The sequence below is a fragment of the Amblyomma maculatum genome, chromosome 2, assembly GCF_055883805.1.
Source record: "Amblyomma maculatum isolate TAMU_Amacu chromosome 2, ASM5588380v1, whole genome shotgun sequence".
Taxonomy (NCBI): Eukaryota; Metazoa; Arthropoda; class Arachnida; order Ixodida; family Ixodidae; genus Amblyomma; species Amblyomma maculatum.
The window spans coordinates 227,103,425-227,108,790 of NC_139345.1; the positions used below are offsets into that span (position 1 = coordinate 227,103,425).

At 47.4% G+C, this 5,366-nt stretch overlaps 1 long non-coding RNA gene across 1 annotated transcript; it reads right to left on the reverse strand.

The window, feature by feature from the left end:
- Window positions 1-1,333: 1,333 nt before the first annotated feature.
- Window positions 1,334-2,732, reverse strand: LOC146201441 (uncharacterized). The gene is made up of 3 exons (XR_014704884.1): window positions 2,109-2,732; window positions 1,663-1,822; window positions 1,334-1,413 (listed from the first exon to the last, which is right to left on the reverse strand). It is a non-coding gene; the product is annotated as an uncharacterized LOC146201441 (long non-coding RNA).
- Window positions 2,733-5,366: the final 2,634 nt, after the last annotated feature.

The following is a 5,366-nucleotide window of genomic DNA, read 5'->3' on the forward strand; positions in this document are numbered from 1 at the left end:
TGCACCAAAACCTTTGTGTGGAAGCATGCATTTTACTTGCAAAATTGGCCGGTAATGGCAGCATCTTTGTTCTGTTTTTTGGTCTTTCCATCCTTTTAAAACCCCTGCTTTCATTTTAAGTGGTCTCTTTAATGGTTTGTGGGGTTTAACGTCCCAAAGCGACTAGTGTGGTCTCTAAGATTAGAACACTGTATCTTAGCGATACAGGAAAACTGCTTTCCATCCTCCTTAGTGTCCCTTCAAAGGAATCCGACAATAAAACAATTCACAATAAGTATTTCAATATGTATTGCCATTTGCCTACTTTGTGCCCGTGGCTAATTTTAGCTTGTTTTACTTCACAAAAGGAGTTTTGTTTAACAAAATAAATACAGTGTAAATTTCACTGGTGACTAATTAACCATATTAACAACTCCCTCTAGTGTAAACTCACTGAACATCTGAAATATGTTTCGTCAGCACTTCATTACTTCTGGGCTGCCATGAATGGCAGCTATGGGATGTGGTTTTTATGGTAGGCAACCACCTTGGCAGGAATGTTGCTTTGTAAGCTGCGTCGATTGGTGTCGCCCCAAGACTTGGACATCACTTGGGAATATACACGGTCAGCAGTAGGACTGTGTACATCGGACCTGTGTTGGCAGTCACTTTTTCAGAATTGCAGCGTTGGAACCAAGGACCATATGGTATTACCTTGGCCTGCATGCATGACAACACAACAAACACAGGACATAACTCCGCCTAATTGACAGGATTAAAATCTCCATGCAGGCCTTGTGCTCAACACATAACTAAAGGCAACAAGCACTGTTTGCCATGTCAGTCACAGCAATGATTCTAGCAAAACTACTTTCGCTGTGTAGTGTTTAATATTTTTAACAGTGCAAATTTGTGCAGTTTTGTTACTCTTGCAATCATTTATGTCCATATACCTTTTTTATCCCATAGCTGCAGTTGGCTATCATGACATATGGAGTATTTTGTGACCACCCGAGGGTATTGTATGACCTGAAATCGAGATGCATGTGTGCATTTTGACACTACACAACCAATATGCAGTCCGCAATAAATGTCCCGTCTTGCGCTGGCAAGCAGACTGCTTAAATCTTTGAAGATGCAACACATCATTAGCATGATTGTGTGAAACAATATGAAGGGATATCAGTCCATATCTTTGCAGCTTTCACAGCTAGCCTGTTTTCCCTAAGGCAGAGGAAATAATTACTTGGCAAACTTTGTTTTTGGAGCATGCTGCAACTAGTCGCAAGGGCAATGACTGGACAAAGATGGAATCACGAACGCAGCACTGTTTATTTATTGTTTTGACACTAATCTACATGCTTGTCTACAATGATAAGCACAACGGGGCAAGTAGAAATAACATTGATCGAATAGTATGCCGTGGGATGTCTTCTGAAAAAGAAAAAAAAAACACACTACTACAGGAATTCGACACAAGAACTGTCTAGAGCTAGAGCAGCTGGAAGATAAATACTGTGCAAAAATACCAGGAATTTCACAGCTTGCGCGTCGAGCCTTCAACTTTAGGAGCAAAACTAGAGGCAGGACTGCGTCGGGAGATGTGGAGAGCATTCTTTCTTTGCACGGGCGTTGTACCTCCCGGCACTCCTAACTACTACAGAAGTTTACTTGAAAATATACCTGGATTCCACGGTTGCATGACTAGTCCAGTAGGCCGGCAGCGAGTCGCTTGAGAGCTGTGATGAATAGCTGGCCTTTCCGGTTGAGGTTCCATTTCCCGGTTAGTCCCGGGCTGGCTACCGCACCGGAGCTTTATAATAGATTAGCTGTGCCAAGCTGCCTGCATCAATTGGACACCGAATTCCGTGTTTGTACATCCGATAAATGCGACGAAAATGGCAAAACAATTGCCTTGCGGATACCCTAACCGACCTCGTACAAATTACAGGCTCAAACCGGCCTTTTTATACTGGTATTTCCAGGTGATTAAAGTTTACCAATGCTACTAAATAGTGGTGTCGAAGTCGAGGACAACGATAAAAATGACAGTGAGATTCCATGTTTTTTCGCATCCCGTGTGTTGCGTTACTTGCGTGTACTACACCTCAGTCCGATTGTATACGTACTTTCGGATGATCCAAAGGCAGTGACTCGTATAAATTTCGGGAAATGCAAGTAAGTATATGGAATGCTGAATACACCAGTTACTTGCAACATACTGCAGGCATGTTCCATCGACAAGGGCGGGCTGAGACGCATTGCAGAACTAGCGTCGCAGAGTCCACAGGTCGGAGACGGTGCTATCACAGCATGCCGCTTGACGAACAGCAGTACGCGAGGCCGAAGCTCAAGGAGTATTATAACAAGTGGAAAGGAACACCTGGGAACACGGCCACACACGGCCACTCGGCTACGATATTCAAACTACGATGCCAAGAAACCCGTCCGCCACCATCGCCACAGTCAAGTCCGGCTTGCGAGCGATCACGGAACCGGATCGGCCTATCGCTAGAAACGGCGACGAGACGCGGCAGACATTTTACAAACAAAACATTAAACATGGAGGAAGGAAACAGCTTAGGAGAGGCCCTTGCCATTCCCAATGTATTGGAGAAAGTGTGGCGGAAGTGACGTCAAAATTTAGGGTTAGCCAAGTCGGGCCATTAGCAACGGCGACGCGTTGCTATGAAAACTCGGGCCACTAGCAACAGCGTTGCTAAGGGCCCTAGGTACGTGAGCGTCGCGGAGAAAGGGTAAAGGAGGAGGAGAGACGTTGCAGCGCCCGGTCGCGGCGAGGCCGCGCCGGCTTCAAAAAAATGACGTCAGGGCCTCTCCTATGCTTTCCTTCCTCCATGACATTAAACAAGTTTTACGTCACGTCCGGCAAGTTATTCCTCACTTCTTTCAGCTGGCGCATGCGCAGAAACGACGGAGCATTCCAATAAAGATGGTCTGGTGTCTGCTACTGCTGCAGAGCTTGCGTGCGCTCGTGACGAAAATTCTTGGAGGGTTGAAATCTGGGTCAGTTGGTACATTGTCTTAGAGAATAATAACCAGCCAAGGGACGAGGACGAAGAAAGACTATGTACACATGGTAGCGTGTACATAGTCTTTCTTCGTCCTCGTCCCTTGGCTGGTTATTATTCTCTAAGAAAATTATTGCCACGAGTTACGGGTTATCTTTTTGCCACTTTCAGCTGGAGTTTGCTCCGCGACGCCAGCGCTCGGTTTCCAGCGGGGAACCAAAGCTGGAGTTTGCTCCGCGACGCCAGCGCTCGGTTTCCAGCGGAGCGGAGAGGAACTACAAAACCTACGCCACGGCCGGTCTCGAGGGAGAGCGCGTTTCTCTCCTTCTCCCTCGAGACCGGCCGTGCCTACGCGCATCCGCGCCCGCGCAGCGCGCGTCTGTCTGCGGAGTCTGCGCAGCCCGCTCGCTCGGGAGCGCGTGCTACAGGCAGCCGCACGTGCACGCGGAGCGGGAGAAGGAGAGTGAGGACGAGGGGGGATGGTCGTGCTATGGTGGCTAGAAGGGGGAGGTGACGCCAACGGCGGACGGAAGCCGCTCCTCCAGTTCAAGCCGGTGTAGGTGGCGCTGTTGGCCGTAGTGCGATGCATGGTACGCGCCGCTCGCCTTCAGCCACGGTACTTGAACATACGTATGCCCGCCGTGCGTGCAACGCGTCGGCCTTTCAGTGATGTTGCAGGTAATGGTTTAGCTCATTAAACTCTAGTCGAACCTGATTACGGCTGACAGAATTCAATTTTAAGCCATGGTGGTGCAGTGGTTAGGGCGTTCGACTGTTGTGCCCAAGGATGAGGGATCGCATCCCGGCTGCAGCGACCACTTTTCACTGGAGGCGGAAAGCAAGGCGCTCGTGTGCTGTGCAATGCTAGTACAAGTTAAAGAACTCCAGGTGGTCGAAATTCCGGAGTCCTCCACTACGGTGTCTCTCATAGCCCGAGTAATTTTGGCACATGAAAGCCAACTAACAAAACAATTAAAATCGATCAGTTGGTACTCCAATACTTCTGGTGCGTAGAATACGGGCGTATCTATCCTTTCAGTTCCAGGAATTGGAGGGTCTTGAATGAGTCCCGTCGGATCGAGATAGTGCATGTCGAAAGTAGAAGACAGACCAAGATAATGAGCCTTCAAGGTATACTGCGCACACACAAAACAAAGACGAGAAAGGTACACAACAAGCGCAGGTGTTGCGCTTTTTGTGTACCTTTCTCCTCCTTGTTTTGTGTGCGCGCAGTATACCTTGAAGATATGTCTGACCGACTCGCCCAACAACGCACTCTTTCAAGAGAATGAGGATGGAAGGATGTTTTGGCTCCGTGCGGTCGCATTTTTTTTCCCACAACGTTGTTTGCCCCAGGGCATAAAATAATATGTAAGAAGAAAATTAAAAGGGGTAATAAATGAAATAAAAAAGGTTGGCTCTTCTTTGGTCGATGTTTTCCACCTCCTCCAGTTTCAGGGATACGAAGCATCAGCATTACTCCTAAAAAATGTGATTGGGGATCCAAACAAGCAAAACAAAGCATAGCAAAAATTTATTGCATATCGTAGTAATAGCAATGTACTGCACATAACATTCAGGGTAATTCAAAATAACAGATACATTTACACATGCTTCTGTGTAATTAGAAAGAAAAAAAAACATTAAACATTGATTACCAACACTGCATGCATCGCTTGGCACTAAGAAATGGGGAGGCAAGGATATTCCTTCCCGCTAAATAAAAAAATATATATATTACATTCGATCTTGAATAAATATGCAACTTAGAGCACCCTCTTAAGTTTCAGCACTTTCATTCTTCCCTGATTAGCGTTGCGCTTACAGTTCTGGGCCTTAACATAGAAGTGCTTCCTGGTAAGAACATAGAATTTGATAATTTTGCTTGAGAGGGACATACTGTGATTTTTTTTTTTTTTTGCGCTGGAGTTCATTTGTTCGGTGAAGTTAGGCCCTCACATTAACATGTCAGCAGCGTAACACATCTGGCCATAAACGAGAGATCACGCTGGCAGCCGCGAACAAAGAGGAACGCTGCCGCACCGTCCATACACCGCGCGCGAACCTGCACACGCGCGCGATCGCGTGAATGCATCGCCAAGCTGACCGCAGCGCCACCGCGGCCTTCGCGGCAGCGCATGAACCAGAGGATCGCGCTTTCTCGGCGGATACGCCGGCGCTGGCGCCACCTCCCCCTTCTAGCCACCATAGTCGTGCGTCAGTGCGCGCAAAGCCGGCGCTCTTTGCCAGTGGTGTTTCTTATTTTTGCTTTTTTCTGTGCCCCGGCTGACATAGAGGCTGGCTGGAGGCACGCTTTTTATCGGTGCTTTCGAAAGTGAGAAATTATGAGTAATTGAT